The sequence below is a fragment of the Macrobrachium rosenbergii genome, chromosome 51 (genome assembly GCF_040412425.1).
Source record: "Macrobrachium rosenbergii isolate ZJJX-2024 chromosome 51, ASM4041242v1, whole genome shotgun sequence".
Lineage (NCBI taxonomy): Eukaryota > Metazoa > Arthropoda > Malacostraca > Decapoda > Palaemonidae > Macrobrachium > Macrobrachium rosenbergii.
Window position 1 is genome coordinate 19553388 of NC_089791.1, and position 27052 is coordinate 19580439.

General features: G+C 40.2%; 1 protein-coding gene across 19 annotated transcripts in view; it reads right to left on the reverse strand.

The window, feature by feature from the left end:
- Window positions 1-27052, reverse strand: part of ci (cubitus interruptus) — a 585789-nt gene that overhangs the window by 147625 nt on the left and 411112 nt on the right. The window lies entirely within an intron of this gene.

Genomic DNA, 27052 nt, shown 5'->3' on the forward strand with positions numbered 1-27052 from the left:
CGTACGAGGCCCCGCAACAGACACACGACCACAGCCAACGTTTGCCCAGCAAACGAAGTCCGTTTGCCCACGGACCCTCCTCCCCCTCCTCAGTCCCCGACTGCCGTCAGGTAGCCAACACTTCGGAGTGTTTGTCTTTAGAAGGAGACACAGAAATGGAGAGAGAGAGAGAGAGAGAGAGAGAGAGAGAGAAAGGGTTCGTCTTGAAGACTTAATCAGGCAGAGGGATGCCTTAATACGGCACGCAAGCACTGAGGGCACAGGCATAATAAACCCTCACAAGTCAGGTAAAGGCCTCGGGTACAAAGGGAAGGCTGATGACCAGGTAGCAGCTTGAAAAAAAAAAAACAAACAAACAAACAAACTAAGTTTTAGCTTTAGGGAATGGGTAGAAGAACTAGAATATAAGTTTTAGCTTTGGGGATGGTTATAAAAAAACACACATACCATATATATATATATATATATATATAATATATATATATATATATATATATATATATATATATATATATATATATATATATATATATACAGTATGAGTGCACATGTGTGTTTGCGCACGCGCATGATAAATGGAAGCTCATCGCGAACTTACCTAAATTCCAAAATTATTAAGGAGTAATTACAATGAATGAATAAATACTCAAGGCTTCACAATAAAAGTACGACATACACAATGTAGTGTGACATATACTTACCAGCAGATTTCAACAACAACAACAACAAAAGCCAAACAAAACCAAACAAACGCAAGACGTAAAAACAAAGAAAAGAAAAAAATTTTTTCATCGAAATCTGAAACCTCCTTGCAAAAATGTTGACACTGTATCCTATAGCTCATTCAAATGAGCAAGCACTCAAGCTTGTCGTTAAGTAGGAAGCGGGGCATGACTGGGTATGAGGGTACTGGCGCGCAGGCGCGCGCATCTCTCTATCCACAAAAGCAACATTATCGTCTGAGTCAATATTGATTTGCCTAATTGCTGGTGTCTCTATTATCCACTCATGCGCTGAGATTTCTCTCGGGAGGTTCGTGAAACAACACTTCTCTCTCGGTGAGGGGCCCGTGATGTAAGGGGTGCCAGATAAAGGGGGTCTTCTTTTGGGATGAGAGAGAGAGAGAGAGAGAGAGAGAGAGAGAGAGAGAGAGAGAGAGAGAGAGAGCGCATCAGCAAAGTCACGACAAGCAGATACTAATAACTGATGAGAGTGACAAAAGATGAAACGCTAAAGGCGATTAAAGATTTTACGAAAGGTAAAAAAAGAAAAAAGTTTAGAGGTGGCGCTACTTGCCATCAGCCAAAATGTGACAGCTCAGTTAGAAGCATCCACATACTTATGCTATATATCTATCAGATAAAGCCACACGAAGTGTTTTAAAGGAAACGACGGAGCGACAAGTACTTTCGTGTATTAAACACATCTTCGTGTTAAATACACGAAAATACTTGGCATCATGTCGTTTCTTTTTAAACATTTCCTGTCGTTTCAACTGATAATTAAATATTTTGTTTAACTGTGATTTATAATCATTACAGTATGTGTGTGTGAACTCAAAGTATACGACATAAATATAAGATTATTAACACTCATTAACAATTTAAGGGTACTGTTTTGACGGGGTCCATAGGATTGAGTATCTATTTCAAAATCTCAGTCTACTAACAATTACTCATTCAAATAAAATCTCAAAGTCCACTGACAACTACTCATTCAAATAAGATGTTTCGGCAAGAACTGGAATTCAGTTTGAGCAACAAAATGGCCCTAAATGACAAGCTAAAGTCCCCAGTGTTAGATTACACAGCCTAAACAAGTTTATAAACGAGTCGATAAATTGGTTCAATAAAAACCCTAACTACAACCACAATGTATTATATGGAGAACAGTCAAGATAATCACACTGGACTGACAGTCGATTCTTAAAAGGAAAATCACATGCAAAATCGTATTTGACTAAAATTTGGTTCTAAAAGTAGAATTTACATTCAACCGTAGTAGAATTTACATTCCATCGTAAAAGGAATCTAAAAACTAATTATACTTAACTGAAAGCTTAATCCACAAGCATGTTCAATCAAAACTGCAATCCACAAGGAAAATTATATTCAAACCAATATGGATTCTATGAGGAAAATTGTACCCAACAGAGGTGGACAAACAAGGCCTGTAAAAGTTCGTCCAACAAGAAAAATATAATGTCAGCTAACTGAGGATCATTCACGACACGTTTGCATTAATCAACCATATGGGAATGCGCTTGGGAGTCCTAGGAGGTGCAAACGACGTACGGGAAGGACGCGAGATGTCTGCAAGACTCATTATGAGACATCATAAAATCACGCGTTACGACTATACTACTAGAGGGCAAAAGGACCTTTTGGATGGCTCGAGCCTCTCTCTCTCTCTCTCTCTCTCTCTCTCTCTCTCTCTCTCTCTCTCTCTCTCTCATTAAGGACGTTGGCATTTTAATATTTTCCCTGAACTATGAATGACAAAAAATACCCACCAGTTAGATCATTCTTTTAATGTAATGTTTTAATTTTAGATTCACCTTGGTCCACTTAAATGCCACCTTTCAGTACCCGGTTACTGATTTATAATACTTTTCAATGCATCTTTTTAATCGCTATCAGTGACTACAAAGTATTCTGTATGTTTTCAATTACTGTAACCAATTCAAAATTGTTATTCCCTTCACGGTATCTGCTTGGTAGCTTAATTAAGTTCACTGTATCCAGAAATGGTCTCCGATCCCTTCATGCAAAACTTTCTGGTAGTTTTCCTTCCCTGCGCTGTATCCTGTTGGTACATACCTTTCATTTCTTCAGTTGCAAGCTCTTTCCTACAATATTTCCCCTCATGCATCACATCCCCTCTCCCGCACTCCTCTTTTCCCCTTCCCCGTCCTCTCTCTCTGGTGGTGACGAAACAATAATAATGAAGTGAACGTGCTGATTTATGACCAAGTGTGCGAGGCGGAATATTAAGAGGGTGGAGATATCTCTGTTTGCTCTGCGCACCAATAAATTAGTCGCTCAAGAAGGTAACACTTGTCTCACTGCAACCTCTGCTCTCCCCCCCCCTCTCACCGAACCTCTAACCCCGACGATATAAACCCCAAACCCCCAGCCGCATTCTCCCGGACTCCCCCAACCCTCCCCCCACCCCATCTTTATCAAAAGGACTCGGTTTAAGAGACGACCACAAGGCTTCCTAGCAATATGGCGTTTAACTGAATGGAATACAATAAAACTGAATAAACTAGGTAGTGTTATGATGAAGATCTTACCTGTTTGAGTCGTTATGCCTTTACTAGAACAGAGAGAGAAGGAACGATGTTAATTTCTAAATAATAATATGACAATAACGTTTCAACAGATGCTCTCGTGAAAAAAATCAGTTGCAATTGTAATTAAAAAAATAACAGTATTAAAAGTTTTTTTCAGCAAATTAAATGCCACGTCATGAAAGCCTAAACATTAAAAATACATCCCGGAGAATTAGAAAGGATGAAGAGCAGAATGACAAATCTGCCCATTCATTTTCATCCACCGCTCGCCCAGCACTCGCTACCTAAAATCGTGTCCTCTACGAAATATTAATGATAACAGGGACACAACGGACTGAAACATAATTTCTCTCTCTCTCTCTCTCTCTCTCTCTCTCTCTCATGAATATCCAAAACCTTAACGGCTGTGCTTTCTTTTCTCTTTCCGTTTCGTTCACTCTCTTCCTGCAATGATTATCCAACACATAACCCTCTCTCATTCTCTCCTCTACAATGATTATCCTAAAACCTGAGCCTCGTCTCTCTCTCTCTCTCTCTCTCTCTCTCTCTCTCTCTCTCTCTCTCCTCGACGTCCCCGTCCGTGAAGGAATCCAGTAAGGGCCTCTGAGCGGGCAGTAAAAAGCTTTTCATGGGAGATGCTGACGATGATGATGATGATGAAGCTGATGACCACGCATGCGCCGGCGAGCATGTAATTTATATAAATAGATCGCTAAAGCCTACTACCGATGAAAAGGTAATCGTAACGCACTATCATTAACCTCTAACACACACACCAAGTTGGTGTAAATGGCAATTTCTATTGACTATTTTTGTAAACGAAGCAAGCATGAAAGTATCTGCAACACTATCATTTAGGATAAACACTTCAGTTGCCCACAATTTTAATTACACACAATTAAAGCGAAAAGTAATATGAATAAAACATGACCAATAACAAAATGCCAAACATGGCTTCCTCGATGTCAATGGTAATAATCTTTTATTATACCCAGCAAAAAGGACCATAAAGTTGTCTTCCTTGACAAACTAATAATCACCTCGGAAGCGTCTCACATTGTTCGTCTCGAACAGTAGAAATTATTTTGATTTACCAAGTAACTTTTCCCAGTAACTGGGTGTGTCTTAATTATATAATACACCCAGAATATGCCCCTACTGAATGCATTCAAATAAATACATGTAACACCGCATGTCTCTTTTTTATTTTTTCTTTCATCCTATCCATATATCAACTGAGAGAGAGAGAGAGAGAGAGAGAGAGAGAGAGAGAGAGAGAGAGAGAGAGAGAGAGAGAGAGAGAGAGAACCATCGGGTCCCCACTGAGGCAAGATTGTAAAATATGCATCGTCGAGCATCCAGAGCAACACTCCCTGATTAACTTCCCATTCTACAATGCAATGGATGATGAAGATTGAGATGCCCTACAATAGCAGGAAAGGGGGGAAGGGAAGGGTAGAGGGAGAAGTGGGGAGGAGAGGAGGAAGGAGGAGGAGGAGGAGGAGAATAATGGGAGCAAGACATACATGGGAGGTGCATGGAACCGGCGCGGCGGCGGATCACAAGACCAAGTGTTGAATGAAGTCGTTAGCAAAAGGGCTTAATTCATTGGAAGATGCCGTACACTTGACGCTACAGCGGAGGCCTTTAGGTACTTTGGAGTAACTTTGCAGCGTAAATAGTGCCAGTAAATTGCATAGTAAAAATATAGTAAAATTCTTTGCAACAATTCCATTGGGTTAGCTGTGCCAGAAAGTTCTTTCGCAGACGAAAAGTTTTAGAGAAACTTCACAGGATACATTTGGTTGTAAAATTGAACAAGGTATATAATATCGATTAATATCGAATACACGATACCTTGAGAACAATTTACAGCCGAAAAGATGTAAAATTTATTATAAGGATTCGAAACTGGGGCTTTCGTTCAGAAAAAATGATAGACTGTCTATGACTACCAGGATATTTTGTAAGTTATTCCAAGGGTATTGTGAATTCAGTATTGAATGATATTTTGGGTTTAATATTAAAAGTCATGCATGAACAAATAAAAATATTCATATGAACAAATATAAAATATTATATATATATATATATATATATACATATATATATATATATATATATATATATATATATATATATATATATATATATATATATACACGTCCATAATGTACTTTAAATATCAAATTAGGTAAAGCGTCTATATTATCCAAAGTCAAACGAACCCTGTCTGGGACAGCAAGCAATATCGCAAATCATGCAGTAATCTAGAAAGCAATTAAAACCACTCTACTAAGACCCGGGATTTATGACGATAATACTTGTTTTTACTGCGTCCTTTGCAGTGTAATTACATCATGAAGACACAAGTCACACACAGCCACACCTTCTAAGGAGAAAACAAGCCTTGAAACATTCATGCCCTCTGAGGCAGGGCTATAATTTCCTCATAAAAAGGGCCACCAGAAAAACCGATGAAGACGTGTCCTGCAACTCTTCTTCTTCTGACAAGAAAATGAAAAGGCTGAGCACGATGCTCTCCTTCTTTTTATTTCCTCTCTCTCTCTCTCTCTCTTTTTTCTGAGTTTGTTTTTCTTGAAGGGAGAACCGAGCATAACACAGCTGACAAGATAAATCCACGGAGCCCTATCAGCTCAAATAAATAATGCAAGAGTTGAATTGCCTGAGCTTGACGAGCTCAAATGCCAAGACACACGAGAAGATGAAGCTGAATGTTCGTCGTCATGAATCTTTTCTTATCCTCATTATCCTCCTGACTCTCGTGCTCCCAGTCAGGCAACTTGGCCTACATCTAACCCCTTACTCCTTCTTACCCTTTGCGCTTATCGTTCGGTTGCATCTACTCTATTTCTTCCATTTACGGAGCATTACTCCTCATTACCCAACTCTCTCTTTCTCTCTCTCTCTCTCTCTTTTTTGCCGTGCAACTGGGGCACGGTTCGTACTGTGCTTCAATGCCTCCTGTTCGGAAATCTCTTATTTTCTAACTTAAAAATGAATATCAAAAGAAAATTAAATCAAAATGACACGAGAAACTAACTTCTCTCCCGTTTACACTGCACGACTGCAATAAAATCCCCAATAAGCATATCATATAATGATGGAAATGGTCAACAGTGAAGACGTCAGCAATAAATCAAAGCGAAGGCATAAAACATGTTTGACAATTTCTCCTTTTCCCCCCCTCCCCCCTCTCCCCCAGTCCGTATTCTCTGCCTTGCTTCGCCTCCCTGACACCTTATACCGTACTCTCCTCCTTGGGGTGTCTGCAAAGAATACTCTGTGATTGTTGTTTATGACTATTTGGGGATGAGGACCACGAGGAGGAGGGGGTTGGGGAGGAGGGGAAGGGGGGAGGTGAGGGAGGGGTACGAGAAGGTGTCACCAGATGGCAACATAAAATGAGGTAAAGGATTAACATATAAAATAGGAGTCGAGATGAGAGGAGATCGGGTGTGCTTTCATAAGACATAAATCTGACGGGGGAGAAAAACTTTCGAGATAGTTAAGGAGCAAAAAGAGAAAACAAGATGATAAGAGAGAAGAATAATTCTCGGATTTGATGCCACATTCAGCCCCATCATCTTCGTCAGCAGTAACATGAGATTTTTTATTTTTTAGGGCGAGCCGTTGAAGAGAATGAGTAGAAAAGGCACAAAAACACATAGAAAGAGGCCTATTTCAGAAGAGGGGACATGGGTATTTAGGCCTACTTAATGAAGTACGAACTCCCATGAGGTAACATTATACAGAAGCCTATGAAAAGATATTGCAAGGCAACTAAGAGGTAGAAAAACAATGAATAAACATCGGACAATGATTTAGAAAAGTGAGCAATTCAAGCCCTTTCGCGACAATTCAAGCCTGAAAGAATTATACTGACAAATATCAAAATGAGTTAATCAAGCAGCTGACTTGTTCTATACAGCTCTCCAGATGGTTATCCATCCAAGTCCCCTTGTTAGGCCTCCTCTTTCTCATCGCTGACATTTTCAGCGCTGGCAGGAAACAAACAAACAAACTAACTAACACGGACGCCTGTCAACACTCTCCCGAGAATATTGGTGTTGACGTTATCTGCCTCTTGCAACAACTGGCGATATCATCGCCCTTGCGTCAATGCTCGCAACTGATGTGTCACTTTTGGGATTCGCTTTCGTAACCTGGCCAATTTAAGAAGTTTTCTTGATAACGCCATTTGTTGTCTTTTAGACAATGCTTGAATGGGTGTCCCTGGAGCCTTGAGAGAACTGTTATCAGTTAGCAAAGACGGTAAACGTGTTGAAATTCATCATAACCGAAAATAATTTGTTTTCCTCAAAACGAATTATGCTAAGCACAAAAAATTTTGTGTATTATACATATTGTGAATCTTGATTGTATTTAAACCACCACGAACATTTTCCATCAGACTCTTGCCCCAGCTCTGAAAGCATTACGAAAATGCAATTAAGCCGTCGTGCACAAATCAATTACAGCCTCTTTACGATATGCACCGCGGATCTCGAGCTATCCCAAACGGCCGGTACACCCATGCGTGCTTTCGAGACGCAGCGCCGCGGCCTTTGAAACCGCAGGAATGTTGATGACGAAGGATAATTAACCATTTGGGTCGAGGACTGAATTCCCAGCTACTGGCCCTGGACAAACCTATAAAGAACACAGACGCAGGACAAGCACCAATGGGAGAGGAGATGCAGACCGCGCCTGAAACTCCCCAGGGAGTTTCAATTAAGCAATTACCCCTGGTTTTCGTGCTGGTACTAAGTGGCGCACACACGAAAGCCTCCCGACGAAGGATGAGTTAGGGCAACGACAGAAACGAAGTTTGTCGTGTACGAAGACGCACGCACGCACACACACACACACACACACGAACGCTCGTTTCAACCTAACTTTGTTCGTCGTGTGTAAAAATACCCAACATGCAAATGAATATTTGGGTCAGGCTTACTGTAGTTTCCATTAAACTGACAAAAACTCAAAACGAATATCAAGTTGATTGTCGCCCTACGCTCAGAGGTTAATTCAGAGAAACCTTAAAAGCTAAATATAAAAATAAAAATTACACAAAAATCAACGAATTTTTCGTCGCATAGATCACAGAATCTTCTGTTAGTCTTAGAACAAAACAAGAGCGTTTCACAGACACCGGAGGGATCGCCTATTATCAGGCCAGCCTCTCTCTCCTTTCAATCAAGGGGAATACCCAAGTGACTGCGCTAAATGAAGGCATTCAGCCCGGGATGATGCAATCTTCGCATCCAATATGCATTACTCTCTCCCTCCCTCCCCCCTCGCTGCAAAGGAAAATCGACCCAAGGGAACCGTCGATGTCGCTTCACGCGCGTTATCAAACACAACGCGGGACCCGGGAAAAAGAAATCCCAGTTATTTGGAAATTAAGCGCGAAGCGAACCCATTGTCTGATACCGTAATTAACACCTCAGAAGAGGAAGGAGAAGAAGAAGAAGAAGGAGAATCGAGTCAGGGCAAAGAAATGTCGTAAGAAGAAGAAGAAGAAGAAGAAGAAGAAGAAGAAGAAGTCAAGCGTTTTTAAGAATGAGACAATTTTCTTTACAAAAGATTAAGAGGGGAGGAAAAAATAAATAAGTAAATCCATTTGCAAAACGAGAAGGAAGAAGGAACAAGTTCAGCAGCGGTGGAGATAAGCCGCCTTCTGATGCCAGGCAGCACGCAAGCAGCTGACAACCTGAATTAAATAATCACACCTTTTATTTCACACTGATTTTCATCACGTTAAATATAGACCAACAAATCAAGATTAGCATCGGCACACTCTCCGTTTGGTGAACTTTCAAGAACGCTTTTAAATTCCGCATCCACGTATCTATTATGTCGTGGACTTCGCTCGTCCGATTTAAATACGCGTTGGGTTGGGGGATTCTTTTATACTAAATAAGGTCACTGGACTTGATATCTGAGCCTTAGTCAATTTTGCTCTGTGGCGGTATCTACGTGGCTTAAAGGAAAAGGAAATAAAATTTACACAGAGTTGTTAATAATGATAATAGGTCAGTTAAAGTTAATCCAACGATTAAAAGCGAAGATTTAGGTCATGTTGTCAGCATTAAGCTTCTTGCCTGACTTCCATATTAGCAAAAGTTCCAGAGAGAGAGAGAGAGAGAGAGAGAGAGAGGAGAGAGAGAGAGAGAGAGAGAGAACTCAGTCTATCTGTCTCTCCCTTCGTCCTAAACTCCTTTTGATTAGCATCAAAGACTACCGACACTATTTTCTGCTAAGAATGGAGAACAGAATTGCTCCGTCATGGCTGCCGGCGCGTTTCTCATTCACTCCCTTTAATATCAACACCCATCTCGAAAAAAAAAAATTAAAAATGTCTTCTACTTTTTCTTTGAATCTTTTTCTAACCCAATAGTCCTTTTTTTCCCCACCCTTCGGGATTTGTTCTAACGAAGCCCGCTGACTTCAATCGCATCTTTTACCCCAAGTTCCTTTGGTTCATTGTCGTCGCGATGAAGATCATGTCAAACATTTTATCGCACTCGGTTCCTGCCAAGGCCTTCTTTCATTCGGGGACGAGTCTGTCTTTGTCTCTGCGGAGGAAGGAAGGAGCACCGCTGCAATATGGCCTTGTGTTTCGGTAGTTTCAATTCGCTGTCACCCAAGAGAGACGCGAATGGAACCAACGAATTCAATACTCCAGGCCGACTTTTGTTTACTTCCGCGTGGAAATGAATTCATTCGGTGTCAGTGACAAGTCGTAAGCGAATTAATGCGTTTAATGAAATCATTTCAATCCCTTCCCCAGAAGTGTTTGAAATGTAGGTAAGCAGTTTTTTTTTAAGATTAAGATCAGTTTTAAACAGATATCCTCATACAAACTTAAACCTGAAAGCATTTTTTTTTATCTTACAAAAAATAATTGCCACATTTCCATCAAGATTCTACACCTACCATCATACGATACACATCAAGTACACTCATCTTCCCTCGTCTCACAAGGTCAGTAAAACCGCCTTCGGCGATGACTTTTCATGAAGCAGACGTCTACAGCAGAGAGAGCATCATGTTAACTCCGCCATTATCTCACTCAGAGCTCGAAGGCCTTCCCTCTGTCAGATATATAAATTATCTGGCAGGAATTATTGATTAATTCTTCTTACAGAAGGTATCCAGCCGATAATGAATAAGACATTCCCCGTCGGCCGGAAAGCCACTGCCGCCTCTACCGCCCAGGTGCACAGAGGCGATTATTCCAGACACCGCCGTAAAAACACCAACTCATTTCTTGAAGACTCAATCATGACGCGGAGGAAAGGAAAAAAAAAAAGGTTAGAAAATAGAATTTGCTGGAAAAATGAGCAGACAAAGGAGGTCCACAGGCAATTAGAGTCTTCTTCAAGTCTCAACAAAAATGCTTCGGCAACCCATCAGTCCCTGTTACTGTTCCATTTCCCTCGCTACACTCTTTTTTGAACACCCGATTATACGCAATACTCCAAGCAGCCTGAACTCGTCTGAAAAAACAGTTTACTTCTTAAGCTTTCTAAAACGATGTTCAGTGTTGCTCTCTGCGAAAGACGTTGAGCGCAGGTACCATTCTCCACCGGTATTTCGCATGAAAGACAACAAACGAAGAAACAACCTTTGTTGCTCCCGGGTCATTCAGAGGAATCTGGATGATGTTTCTATGGGGCGGGAGAAACTTCACGGAGCATCTCGGTAGCAAACTTGGGGGGGAAAAAACAATAAATCTTATGATAATTCAGCATTAATTTATTCAACCACAAGCTCCAGGCATGAATAACGCCCTGGTTTATGAGGCATTTAGACGGCGCAGCAAAAACACGAAGGACTCCAGTTCTGGAGACCCACCGAGCAGCAGAGAGAAGAAGAAGAAGAAGAAGAAGAAGAAGAAGAAGAAGAAGAAGAAGAAGAAGAAGATGTTAATGGAGTGCGAGGCAGAACTGGAATGAAGGGGAGGCGGAGAAAACAAAAAAAAAAAAAAAAAAATGCGAGTAACGAAAGTATTACAGAAAAATGAAGTTGCACCTCGAAGGGATATTCTACATAGCGAAATAATGACTCATAATAAGCGTGACGACCTCCATATGATATAAGCAAATACCAACATAAGGATGACTTATTATTTTCTTCTTTTAATAAGGTACGCAATATTTTCTTCTCTCACAAAGGATACCAGTAAATAATAAAATAAAAATAATACTATCAAAAGAATAAATTTTAAATAATTAATCAAAATTACTATCAAAAGAATAAATTTTAAATAAGTAATATATCACTGAATACTGTTACTTACAACCAATGAAACCTCTACATGCAGGCAAGGTGTAATTGTGTAATTTTATATAAGTTTTCAAAAACGAGCAAGGAGAATATGATAGATGCCGAGTAACACTGGATTCAAGACATGCGCCTGCTGTATTCAAAAATGATTCTTATCCTTTTTCTGTTCAGTGATTTCTTCTGAATAATTCAAATTAAAAGAACATAAACGTTAATAGAGATGTTTTCAGAAAAAAGGATTCCTTCAGAATAAATCACAGTGAAAAGACAGAAACGTTAATATTAAATTTATTTGTCAAAATATCATTGCATTCGAACTAAACACCTGATGATTTATAACCTTGGTCAGGGCCTAGGACGAAATCCTTTTTATTATTCACAGTTGCGTCGTTGTTGATGTATAAGTCAAACATACGATTAATATTAACAAAAATTAAACCTTTCTCTTTTTGATCTAAGCATTTACGGTCACTCTGCCTCCCTGCATGATCAAGATATCGAGATATGAAGAATCAGCAATGGCAAACCCATTGTAGCATGGAACAGAGGCCAATAAACTCACTAACTGCAGTCTCTCTCTCTCTCTCTCTCTCTCTCTCTCTCTCTCTCTCTCTCTCTCTCTGTACACGAATATGCGTCTCATTGAGGAAGAGCAAGTGCTCTCCAACCCCTGGAAACAATCTCCATTACATGGCCGGACAATAATTCTCCCTTTACTGGCAATTTCTTCATCTTCGGGATTATGAATACCTGATGAGGTTTAGGATGAAGCAATTATAATCAACAAAGAAGCTACGTGCTCGTAAAAATGTCGTAAAAGTTCACTGGATGGAAATATCTCCACTCCCTCTATCCACCTCCCCTCCCTCCCTCCCCTATAAGCCCTACCCTCCCCTACTTCCAAGGGGCTTGTACAGTGACCTGAAGGATACAAGGCCTTAAGGAAGGGTGAAAAGGATCTTACCTAAAGGGCTGCGGCGAGAAAGGGGATGATGGAGAGGAGTTCTCTCTCCCACAATCGTCTGGAGGGAGGAGGGAATACAGTAAGGAAAGAAAGGGGGTAGAAGGGGTGGAGAAGGGTGGGTGGGTGGAGGTTTCAATGGGAGACGTAAAACCTATAGAGACGTAAAAGGAAACAAAGGCGATGATATGAAGACATAAATTCACAGACGTGCAGCAGAGCCTCCTTCGAAGGCCTTTTAACCGGTAACGTGAACTTGCTCCTTTTCAGCTCGATCGTCGGAATCGGCGAAGCGAGGCTTCTTCGCCGCACGGGTAAAGGATCAGTAAAAGCTTTCCGATCGTTATTAATTAACACATCATCTTAGACGAAATTAGAAAACGTTAATTAAACGATTATCACTACATAAACATAAGAGACAAAATGAAGTGCTAACGATAGTCACCTGCACAAAACTTAAGCAATACAAAATAAATCTTAAGAAGATACTTTTATAATAAAATGGCATGGTAACTTTTCCCTAACAAAACAGTGCAAAAACCAAGTAGTCGCCTCTCACAATCCGACAGGAGAACAACAAAGAGGGCCTCAGAACTCTAACTTGAAAATCAAACAATACTTTTTACTTTTCAAGACGAATAAAGCAAAGCACTATCAATTCCATTTACTCCTCTTGAACAAATACCTCACTGATAAGAGAATAAGCCAAAATAGCGCCCAAAGAGCGAGCGATCTTTACAAACGAACGCCTCATCTTTTAATCTACTACTGGTCCAGAAACCGGAGGATCAGAACAAGACCAACCCCCCCTTACCAACAGGACGAGTTGCCCCACCCCCGCCCCCAGCCCGTCCAATCAACGGAGCGGAGGTGAATACTGCGCTGATGGAAACACATTAATCCTCAAAACCGGTAGTGATAAAGTTAATGAGAAGTAATGAGGGTTAATGAAGAACTATACATAGAGTTTTTCGCCCAGTTTTTAAGCGGAGATAATTAAATGATTAAGACACATTTGGTAATTATTCCATCCGGGTTCTTGCCCGGTTTCCCCCCCTCCTTTACGAGATACTTTACGACTTTTAATAAAATACATTAAAAGACAGATTACTCGCAGCTACTGTTTATATGACGTAATATAACTACCGCGACCGACGCTTATTATGCCAATTAGTTTATGTCTTCCTCAGTAGCAGAAATCTCTCCTACTTAACAGTCGTTTTTATGGACGTGTATTTCGTCCTGAGCTAAATGCGCTAAAACAAAACACTGTATCGACACGCGTTTCAATAATGCACCCTTTAAAAATGAGTGCTAAGTGATACTAAAATAAGAAGACTCCCTGTCTGTGGGAGAGAGAGAGAGAGAGAGAGAGAGAGAGAGAGAGAGAGAGAGAGAGAGAGAGAGAGAGAGAGAGAGAGAGAGGCTAATTTCGAGATTACAGGCTTTAAACACATTTGGCTGCTGTGGAGAAAAATAGAGAAAAGATGATAATCTCATATCTGAATCATTTTAATCTTAAACTTAGGTTAACCTTAATTCTCACAGTTCTACTGATCTGCTGTTATTTCACCCCAATTTTCCAAAATTCAATTGTAAAAGGTAATAAATATTATAACGAACGATAAAAATAATCAAAATATGCAAACATGTAAGCATACACACACACACACACACACACACACACACACACACACACACACACATATATATATATATATATATATATATATATATATATATATATATATATATATATATATATATAAAAGTTCAAGGGCTGGCGTAGACATGTGCTCTCCCCAACCAGCAATGATTCCTCTGCTCGCAAAGTGTTTTCCCATGACTCCTTAAATTTGGATTTTACGTACCAAAAACCTACATTTGGATAATTTCTATTAAAGCTGTTGCTTAATACGACGACCCTGCACAACCTACGAAATGTAAATAATAATAATAATAATAATAATAATAATAATACGAATTTGTTACGCGGTCTCTCTCTCGTTATAATGAAGTGAGAAATGAAATGGGAAAGAGTTTCTTCACAGTACACACGCTTATATATTTATATATAAAAAAGGGTAAACATGAGTATGTGTGTGGCTTTCTCCTCGCTTTTATTTTTCCACGTTAACGTCTTAATTTTGCTCAAATGTTTTTAAAAACGGAATTACTTGTAAGTGTGCTTCCTCTCATCACGTTCGGGATCTGCACTTACATAATTCCCACCAGAAGAGGAAAAATAAATATTTGAGTACGAATCTGAATCAACAGAGGTTCCATTGACCCACGGCGTTAATGAACACATCAAAATAAAATCGTCCCGAATAAAAATCACGGAACTTCTCCTCCCACCCAACCCACGATCGGGGGCCCCCTCCCCCTCACCATCCACAAGGCCTTCATTCTGCAGCAGGCGAGGGGAGAGTTGTGCTCCATCATTCTGTTGTCGTATTTCAGATGGCAATCTCGAGACTCACGGGTTCAGAGGACATCGGCTAACTCGGTAATAATAGCTGTAATCGACGTCATTCTCAAACACAGTCATTTGGCGTCGAGATGTAAAACGGTTCTATCTTCTAATCTTTTCGCTTCGATGTTTATTAAGCGAGCAAATCCTCCTCGGAAAGGGATTAAGATCCTGCGCTTCGTTTTCTCGAAATGGTTCTCGGCCGGGGTCTGTAAATGCGTCTCTCTATGCCAGCGCTGTAATTTGGACTTATCCCGTTGCATAATTCAAAAGTGGACTCCAAGAGAATTAGGTGGTTGATCGTGCTTATATTTTCTTCTCGGCTCGTTACGAATCTCTCCAGGATGTAACTTGAAATGCCATAATGACTAGAAAAATTGCTACGAATTTGGGATCCTTTATAGTTAATTTGGAATTCAAATCTCTCTCTCTCTCTCTCTCTCTCTCTCTCTCTCTCTCTCTCTCTCTGGCTGTCTTCAGACATTTTCCAACACCTATGAACAGGCCGCAGAAACGAGAGATCAAATTATGCCATTAACATTCCCTTGGCAGCGCTTGAACGCTGCTAAGGCGAGACCTACCCTCTTGCTGAGAGGGAGAGAGAGAAAGAGAGAGAGAGAGGAGAGAGAGAGGGGGGGCACTGAGGGGGGGGGCATCCAGACGGATTACCTGGGGGCAAAGGTACGTACATCAGTCTGTCTTGCACAAAGCACGCGAAATCCTCTTTACCAACCGCAGCCATAAAATTGATACGTTAAGACATTCTTGATTGAGAGAGAGAGAGAGAGAGAGAGAGAGAGAGAGAGAGAGAGACTCCACGTGTCTGAACGGTGGGACTAGCATTTATGCGCTTCTTTAAATACGTATCATCAGTAAGAAAATTATTCAATTTTATGCATAGCCTTGTACGCATGTATTCATAAATCATTCCGGGCCATGTCTTGCATGAAGGACCGTAGTAACAATGTACAATTTCAGCGTGATAAAGATGTAATGGTTTCCTGGAGTCGTCTAATTTTTTTTTCTTTTTTGATGGATGAGAACGACTCTAAAATAGAGGGAACGAGAGAAGGAATGATAACGAGTGCGACATCAAAAAGGAAATTATTTTAACTACACTACGTAAAAAGTACCAAATGTTGCATAAAAGGAGGCCCATTCATATGATCAGGTCTGTTAATAGATAATAAGCTCCGTAACAGTATGATACGCGCTATAGTAATTATAAAAGCAACGCAAATTAATTTTACATCAACACAGACATGTTCAGCAATAATAACAGTACTAATAATGAGACATTTTGTCAACACATGAGAAACAGTCGCAATGGAACCAGTAATCATTATAAAGCAACCGACGGTTAATTTCTCTCGTGGAACTTCATTTTAGGTATCTTGTTATGACTTGGCGGGAAAAAAGGAGAGAGAGAGAGAGAGAGAGAGAGAGAGAGAGAGAGAGAGAGAGAGAGAGAGAGAGACTGAAACAGCTTGTGCAGTACGTCTAACGACTCGCTCCCAGCTTCGGACTCGGTATACCCTCGTTATCTGGTTATAAAAGTCCCCAATTGTCACTGCCAGCACTGTTCGACAGCTGCTGCACCTTTTCACTGCGCCTCTCCTCCATCTCTCCCTGCTGCCATCTTGGGAGAAGCAGCCCTACGATCGTGTGCCAAAATTTTATGGCCCCGCTCTTATCGCTTCTGGAATCCAAACGGCGGAGGATGGGGCCACGGAGCATGCGCCAACGGTTTCCAGTTAAGAGTTCGAATGGAGGACCAAAAAATAACACGAAGGGCGGAAGCGCTTCTAACAAAAATACACATAATAAATCGATTGGGCACCTGAAAATCATTATGATAAATTTATCTCTTATAATAACATACAGTACATATATTCTAATTTTTTAAAGGTGGGGCACAGAGGTACGAACCACTCACTTTCCTGCATGCCATATGCTCAGGAGCGGAAGTGTAATTGCCTTCCGAAGACAATCTCTCCGCGGGTAAAAAAGGACAGCAGGATAAAATACACATAACAAACACTACAAATAAATAGTAAACCAAGCAAACAATCACAAACAAACTTTACAAACATCAAAATTAAATTTAATAAAATCTATATATACAAGATACGCCCACGCATTTGAAATTCGTGTAATAACAAATTAACGTCAATGGGACCTGAAAGAACTGTCGAAAAAAAAAAAAAATGAAATGAAGAGCAGAGTGGACCACATGGCGTATTTAACCACTCAGATAACGATTCCACATCCGCCTATCTCGTCTGCTGAAACAGCCTCCTATTATCGACAACAAAATACTAATTCTCGGACGTGTCACCCGTTGATTACAGCCCTCTGCGTCGACTTGCTAAGTTGCATATATAATGTAATAGGCTATCAGCCGCGCCTATCAGACACGGTCCAGTTAGCCCGGTAATACCCGGGCAGGTCCCTGTGCCCCGTCCACCAGTACCCTCCGGAGTGATCATCAGCTCTCTCTCACACCGATACTTCACTTAGGCATCTCTCTCTCTCTCTCAATACGCGCAATCATAACAACTTTATAATGAGAAATGAAAGGAATAAATGAGAAGTATAGTGATGGCATACTATTTATGCTTGTTATAAAATCATAATATATACCGGTATTATATATATATATATATATATATATATATATATATATATATATATATATATATATATATATATATATATATATATAATGTAACACACACATATATATATATATATATATATATATATGTAACACACACACACACATATATATATATATATATATATATATATATATATATATATATATATAATTATATATACACGGAGAAAGGAGAGAGAGATAAACGAATAAAACTATACAAATTCACCTGGGGGAATTACGGCACCTAAATTAAACAAATAATGACTACTGAGTTGATAGACTTTTCCTAGAGCGATGACAAACCGGTCTCCCGTCTGAACTCGTGTATGGAAAATGCAACAAAGGGAGAACTGGTTCCTATAAACACTCCAAACAATATCAAAGCTTGTGCGAATAAACTTTGCAAATAGCTAGAGTGAATAAACCTTCCAAATAGCTAAAGTGAATAAACCTTCCAAATAGCTAGAGTGAATAAACCTTCCAAATAGCTAGAACACATGAACCTTCCAAACAATGTCAAAGCTTGCGAGAATAAAGCTTCCAAATAGCTAGTGCATAAACCTCCCAAATAGCTAGAGCGAATAAACCTCCCAAACAGTATCAAAGCTCGTGCGAATAAACCCTCCAAATACCTAGAGGCAATAAACCTTCCGAATAGCTAAAGCGAATAACCCTTCCAAATAGCTAGATCGAATAAACCTTCCAAACAGCTAGAGCCAATAAAGCTTCCAAATAGCTAGAGCAAATAAACCTTCCAAATAGCCAGGGCGAATAAACCTTCCGAATAGCTAGTGCAAATAAATCTTCCAACAGTATCAAAGCTTGCGAGAATAAACCTTAAACCTTCCAACAATATCAAAGCTTGCGAGAATAAACCTTCCAAATAGTTAGAGCAAGTAAACCTTCCAATCAGTATCAAAGTTTTTTGCGAATGAACCTTCCAAAGTATATCATGGGTTCCTTAAATAAACCTGCCTTATGGCACTAAAGCAAGTACCAATAAACTTTCAAATGAGGCTGAAGCCCTCAGGACTAAATCCTCCGAGTGGAACAAAACCTTCCAAATGACATCAAAGCTTGTGCGAGTAAACCTTTCAAACATTCTCTTCCTACGCAACAGCCACGGATAAATCTTCAATACCCTCCCCCGCCCCGGGAGGGAAGGGAGGAGGGGGGTATCTGCCTTCGAAATATAAATATGTAATCCCGGTTGGTCGCAGCAATTGAGAAACTCATCGGATCTCCTGCAGGACACGCGAACTTCCCATCGACAGGTCCAGGTGCGCCTCCGAGGGAAAGGGGCGGCGCGGCTGTGTTCACAATATCAAAATATTGTTGGTAGGTCTGGCCGAGGTTTGTGCTTATACTCGCATGTGAGGTACGCTGCATGGGTACGCATCATCTGTAATCCAGAATTTATGCGTTTTCATGGCTGGGGATACATGCATGCATGCATCGATGCATACCTGCAACGCATATAAAATATGCGTACGTATGCATGCGCCTGTCATTGTTAACCCCAGAATGTATAATGGACTAGAATCTAAGTTATCACTCTCTGAAGTCACTCGTGTCTTCCAAACGAACCTTACAAAAACGCAGCTGGTTTCCTGTTTTTCAGCTTGCCTTTCAGTGGTCTCAAAGTATGTAATATATAAATAAAAAACTCTGAACTTTCATAGCTCAAATACGCAGAAGGAAGTACGTTAACTAAGAGATTCAGAACACAGAATTGATTTACTGAATGCGTATTTTTTTTTTTTCGGACGAACACAAAACATTAAAAATAATGAGACATATGATGTAGAGTAAATCTCATGAGACAGATCTAAGGTCATTTTTAAACAAAGTCATAAACAAAAGGAGAGAAAAAAAATCCAGTTCTTGGCAGAAAATATTCAACGCGTGAATGCATAAAACAATGTTGATTTAAGCGATCTAACCAGCTGGAAACACAGTTGTCTAAAATCAGATAAATTCATACTAAGCACACAGATCTAGCAAAACACGCAATCGGAAAACAGACGAATTCTTGGGCCAATGACAGACTCCCAGGGTTGACAATCCTAAACGGTCGAAAATTACCACTTAGCACATCCACGATAAGACCATTCGCGCTGGGGCCTTGATTACACGTGGAGGGAAATCGCGAGAAGACGAAAGGCACAAAAAAAAAGTTGACTGTCGATTTTTATATACCAGTCTGTACGGGTGAATATGGCGTGTCTTCGATATAATATATGAGGCAGGGTAATATATGCTTGTGGAGTTAAAATTCTCCTTACATTTACCACCCGGGAGAGAGAGAGAGAGAGAGAGAGAGAGAGAGAGAGAGAGAGAGAGAGAGAGAGAGAGAGAGAGATGGCGGATGGATTAGAAATATCTATCCCTTTATGAAAATATTTTTAAAAATTTTTAAACTTTTAAACAAAAATAAAAAAAAGTAAATATTCTTCGCTCATCGAAATTTTTTTAAAAGCCTTATTCATTTGTTAAGTTTATGTTAAAATTCTGATCGTGCCATTTCACATACTGTTAACCGCTGACGCTACAAATTATTTCACATTTCCTCAGCTCTGTTTTGTTCAGACCAGGTAAGACCGCACAGAGAGTTGCGAGAAAGATCGAGGGAAAAAAATAAAAATATAAAAAAACACCAAAGTTCTGAAAGAAATGTTGGAGGCTGAGGAAGGACCAGAAGAGGGGAGGAATGGGATGGAGGGCGGGGGGTGAAGGGAAGGAGGTAGGTGGGAAAGGAGGAGGAGGAGGAGACAGCAGTGACCCAAGCAGGCAGGAGGCAGTAGTGGTGGTGGCGGCGGCTGCCTGGTGGTGCTCCCAGGTAGGTAGGTAGGTAGGTAGGCAGCAGGTAATAATAATATCTTTATTCTGCTGCGTCGCCTTCATGATAACTTCAGATAATAACTTTATCTGTGCCCTTGCATGATAACAACTTACTTCTTGGAGGCAACTCCTTAATAACTCAATTGGTGACTCTTGCCTTCTGCAGCGGGCAACCGGAGTCTCGGTACTGTAATTTCTTTGGCCTTGTATTAAACCTCGGGTTTTTTTTGTGTGTGTGATATGCACATTACGCAGAGGTATATGTCTTGTACATTTTATCCAAAATAATAGAAGGATGTAAAGGAAAAAAATTTGGAGTACCTAAAGGAATAAAATAGAGGAAAGAAAGGAAGTAATATGAGTTACCAAAGAAAATGTCAATCTGACTTATCCACATATTTCAAAAATATAAACGGTGTTTTCTTAATAAAATAGAGGAATGAGAGGAAGAATATGAGTTACCAAAGAAAATGTCAATCTGACTTATCCACATATTTCAAAAATATAAACGGTGTTTTCTTTCTATTCAAGAATATGAAGATGTCACCGACGCACGAACAGCAAGTCTGCTTTTAATGGAAGATGAAATATAATTTATTCTCATTTGATGGCTGAGTGAGATGTACTCATCATACACTGAGCGACTGTCATCGCCAATCCAGCCTGATGAAGCGCCATTATCTTCTAATGCAATTAGCCCAATCCTCCAATTACCATCTGGGTAATCGCCTTTTATTGCTGTTTCGGCTTACACCGACAACACTTCAACGCCGAAGCATTATTTCAATTCCTCATTATCAACGTCGGCAAATCCTTTGAGGAGGAAGGGGGGGATTAATCCCGTCCCTATCCCCTCTCCACCTCAAAAAAAAAAAAACGTTTGAAAAAAATCCCCTTCACTTCACGTGCAATCACCATTTGTTACACGGCACCACCTGTTCACTGAGTAACACCACAGCAATCACCGTCGGTGCGGCCGCCGATGATTGCAATTCCCGCAGCTACCTACACTGCAACCCGGTAGGTCCGGTGCATCAGATAAGAGAAGCCCCAATAACAATTTTGACCTATAAATCAGCCGCGTCCCTTTCATACACAATAATTTCCCCAAGTGCATTGATAAAAAAAAGGAAAAAGAAGAAGAAGAAGAAAAAAAAGCAGCGAGATCTTTATCACATTCTTTCATGTTAGTTTACGACTCGTAGGCAAGAACTTCTACTGCTACTGCTCAGAGGCAAACCAACAACAACGCTGTTATCAGGCGCCTTCCATCAATCACATGAGCCCCCCTCCCTCCCCCCACCATTCCCCGCCCCCCAAAAAACAAACCCCTTCTCTAAAATTGATAACAGGTCGAACGGTGATTAATTCCGATCTCTCCCAATAATCAAATTACATGATGTTAATATTTCAGCGCCAAGTGAACTTGCCTACCGGGGAGTTGGGGGTTGGGGGCGAGAAGTAAAGGAGATTTTCTGAAACTTTAAGATAGGACTCCCCTTCTAGTTACCTGTCGGTGACTTTTATTTAGTCAAAGTTCCCGAGTTTTAAAAAGTAATATAAACACTAATAACTAGAGAAAAATTTTAGATGTGTAATAAGACTACAAATACTATCACTGAACTATAAATTAGAACTGATTCAGACATAAGTAAAACCTTATTTATGCAGCACAGACTGTAATTATATATGAATATCAGAGGCATCACGATATCATTTCTGTCATAATCTGATAATAAGCAAGACAATACAAAAGATAAGCAACAGCATTTCGCGTCACGCCACATATCAAAACATGGAATCAATAATGAATAAAAGCAAAACAAAAAATCCCTCCCCCAACAGACACTAATAGGCGAGTTTGCTCAACAGGTGGCCGTCACACGGAAGACGCCTGGCATCTCAAGAGCGGTTTCAGCGTTGTATTGTTCTAGTCTCTTCAATGTCAATTTATTGAGGAAAGATTCGGCTGATTTTCTGCACTGGGTTTTAGTTACGTAAATTTGAACTGAACTGAACATAGAATTTTGGCTAAGGGCCAAGCACTGGGACCAATGAGATCATTCAGCACTGAAGCGGAAATGGACAGTAAAAGGTTTGAAAGGTGTAACAGGAGAAACCTTGCAGCTGCACTATGAATCAATTGTCAGGAGAAGGTGGAAAGTAAGATGGCAGAAAGAGAATATGAAAGGAGGTACAGTAGAGGGAATAAAAGGGGTTGCAGCTAGGGGCCTAAGGAACGCTGCAAAGAATCGTAAGTAATGCCTACAGTGCACCGCATGAGATGCACTGACGGCACTAATAGCCGACCCCACCCCCCACCGGGAATTTGAATGAATATTTAATTTCCCTAACTCCAGTGGGAGTATTTTAGTTTAATGTGCTTCGTTTAAAAAGGATGATATAGAAACAATTTTTGATTTGTAAAGCGTCGTGAAATATTTTTAGAGCAGTAATTTGGCTTCTCTACTGAATTTATTTATATTCTATGCTATTCTTTCCCTTTCAAATGCTATACGTTATTCAACTGCATATACTTCAAAACTTAAGAGTAAAACAAAGCCACAAAATGTGTTGTTCGGAATTGTTCATAAAGCTATTTCTTATCATATTGTCAGTTGCAAAACCGCAGCATATAAAAAAAAAGACGTAGAATTTTTTAAATTAAAACTAAACCCAAGCAAAAATGGACCTAATTAACACTGTAAAGTATAACGACAAGGACAAATTTTAACGCCTATACATTTAACCAAAACCTAAACGCTGAAATGTTAGTTAGTAGATTCGCTGGAGGAAAAAAAAAAAAAATTGCAAAGACGATGCAGAGACAATCAAAAAAATGTTTTTCTCAATCAAGGACAAATCAACTGCATATTAAGATACGAACCCAAATAAAAAAAAAACTACAGTAATTGCTTCCCAAATACAATAATCGCCTGATAGTATAATTACACACTCGACCCACCACCAAAGGGCAGCTACTTGCAGCCCACCTCCACGAGATATGGTATCCTTAACAACAGGTGGGAACCTGGAGGAGGAAATAAAGTCAATTAACCACTGGATAAGGGAGTGGGGGAAAGTAACCACTGGATAAAAGGGGGAGAGAATTGGGGAGGGAGGGCGATGTAGATCAAGGTCCACCTGGAACAGGAAATGTAAAGTGCATTGAAGGGTGGTATTAACATGTTTGGTGAACTACGCTTTAATGATAGAGTCATTTCTGATTGGCCCGGTCGATAGGCGAAACGGAAGAACAAAGAAGGAGGAAAACTTCAGGCAATTACGATGTCAGCTTCGTTGCTCTTATCTGTTTATTTATGGATGCCAGTGTGCGTTACGCAATTAATACATGCGTACAGCATGTACACATCCCTTATAGTAATTAAAATTGGAAATATGCATAACAGCCAAATGAAGGTACTTAGAAAAATCCAATATATCTAATTAATCCCAGAGAGAGAGAGAGAGAGAGAGAGAGAGAGAGAGAGAGAGAGAGAGAGAGAGAGAGAGAGAGTTACATGATGAAAGCAGACGGTCCAAAGGCATCCCTAAGAAACCATGCAAAGGAACTCCAGAGGCCCTTGCAATGCGGACAGCCTCTCACGACGGAGGCCGAGAGAGGACATGGCCGGGATGCTGGGTGGGAGGGTCAAGAGGCGTATAACAAATGGCACAAGGCGGATCTCCTAAGTAGGCACTGATAAGGCGGTCCCTCCCCCACCCGTCACCCCCACCCATCCTCTCCTGGAACTAATTGATGGACACTCCAGCCACTAATTATGCCTCAACATCACACTTTTATTACCCCGCTAATGCTCTTCATTTTTCTAGCCCTTGTCCACTTCCACTTGGAGATGCAAAGCTTACTCGTTTGCCAGGGACCCGAAAGTTCTTGCGAGAGATTTCGGGACACGGCCAGCGTTGTTGGGCTCTTGTACATCTCAATGTGGAGGAGATTGTCCGTGTCGTGTCTCAGGCAGTAATTACAGTGTGAACATATTCTCCCCCCACCCCATCATCAAGGGGTCTCGTTACTTTCGTACTGTGTTCTTGTTGGGAGTCAAAGGGAAAACAAGCAGAGGACCAACGTGAAAGATCATTAATAAAATGCATGGTAAATACAAGTTAATGTAGATGTTACCTACTTATCATTCGTATAATGATGCATTACATTCTAATACAGTACGACACTAAACTCAAATGCACCAAAGGCCCACGAATCTCTCCAACACCATACCCTTCAGTCCGCAGACTGCCCACACCGGATTTAACCAATCAAGCTATCGGACTCCTATCAGTCACTAATGGCATCGAGTATCTTTTGGGAACGCCAAATGATCGTGGCAAGGCGTAAAATCCTCTTTTAATCACTCGTCCATTATCGAATCTCCGACATCCTATCGATTACCACATTGGCCATTTTAGATGAATCCTTGCCGCTTCCTACATTAACGAATGGTGATGGAAGGCCAGCAGCGCGCTACTTTGCTCCGGGAGTTTAAAAGACATCGAATGTATAGAAATTACGGGAGAAAGTAGGCCGACATCGAAAGAAAAAGAGAGGAATGTCACTTTTCCCTCCCGTGCGGTTGAGGAATCCTGCAAATAGCAGGATTGCCATCCTGTACAGATCAGACCACGAGCGCCGATGCAAAGTGAGAAAAATATCCTAGGTACCTAGGAAATGAAACAAAACGAATCTTTCAAAATATCTCAGTCATACCAGTCCTAAACATCTTCATCTGTGTACACGACATACGCTTTCACGGATCTCTAGAGCCTTATCTCACACAATATAAACAGCCATCGTCCTTCAACAAACAAGCTGGTGCCATGACACTAATTCTATAAACAAAGAGAAAGCTGGCTTACCGGAAAATAAAAAAGAAGAAAATAAGAATTTAAATGTTAACAAAGCTTTACATAAAAAAAGACACTAAACAGGCAATTCAGATACACAGCTATATTAAAGTAACATACATAATATATATAAGTTACGGATACTTGCTAGACACTATAATGAAAAGCATACTGTTCTTCACTGCAGTGTCTACAATGAAAAGGAGCCACCAACGAAAAAATCCCAAACTGAAAAAAAAAAAAAATCAGACAAGTAAAGGTGTATATCAGTTTCGATAACTATTTATTTTGTCAATATTTCTCTTCTTAAGCCACCAATGAATATAAAGAGCGATGATTATTTTGCTCTCTCTGACGCTGTTTCCCGTAAAACTCAACTCCTAATCTCCCCGAAGACATTTCCCACGATCACCAAACAGCAAATCTTATTCCTCATCAGCCATTATATTGGAAACAGTTCACCGACTCCTTCGAGCACAGTCGTAAAGATAACCAGCACGTCGCATTATCTTTTCTAATGACCTCCTCTTAATCCTTTTTATTGACGCACATCCACAAGCCCTTGCAAGATTGCAGCCGATGGTTGCGTGTCCATTCGTCACAATAAAGAAATAAAGTAATTACGTATCTGCATCAAGATATGTCCACACTTTCAAATTTTCGATGCTTTATTAACTCTTCATTCACGGGTATTTACCGAAAAATATAAACAAGTGTCATTTACGATCATTTGCAAGGCACCAATTCAGGTTTTCCCGTAATATATTGTTGGTGCTCAATTTGTTCTTCTGTTAAATCGCCCGTAACACTGAAATATATTAGCTAAAATATTTTCTGTTCGTTTAATCTTTCGGATAAAATGACCGGGAAAATGCACCTTTCGACGGCGCAATAAACTTGGCACAGCAATTCCTGTGAAACTGAGGATATAATTCTGATATTTTCGGACAATGGAAAGTCAACCCCCCGAACAAAGGTGTTATTTGATGGGCAATCCACCTACTAAAAAAAAAAAAAAATGTTTCTCCCTCTTCATCGACACAGAAGAGGTTTATTTAATAAAGCATTACTAGGAAAACAAGAAAAAAAGAATTAGGATAAAAAAATCAACATAAATAGCAACAAAGAAACTTATAAAACTGAGCAACGTTAATAAATCAAATATACCAGTAATGAACTTCATTTAGCCATGCCCTCATTTGACAACGCTAGCTTTATGAAAAATGTCCTAAACATGATTGACAACTGAAATATTTCTTTATAGTAGTAACTATTTTGGAACAGAGCTGAATCACTCAGCGACAGAAACGCGATGCTTTTCTGAATCATCGCAGAACAGCGTAAGCAAACCCACCCCGAGGGCCATATTCCAATACCAAACTGAAACTAAAAACAAATAAATGTGATCGATGGACATAATCAGCTTTGGAAGACACCCAGGCACTAAAGAACTTTCGAGGGTCCAATGAAGTAGAACAAAGGCCTTGTTGTGGTAGGGACCCAAATAAGGATGCTCTCTCTCTCTCTCTCTCTCTCCCTCTCTCTCACACACACACACACAAACACACAAGCAAAACAAACCATGAGTTCACGTCAAACACGGCGATGATGATAATAAAAATAGCTTACATTTTGAACATG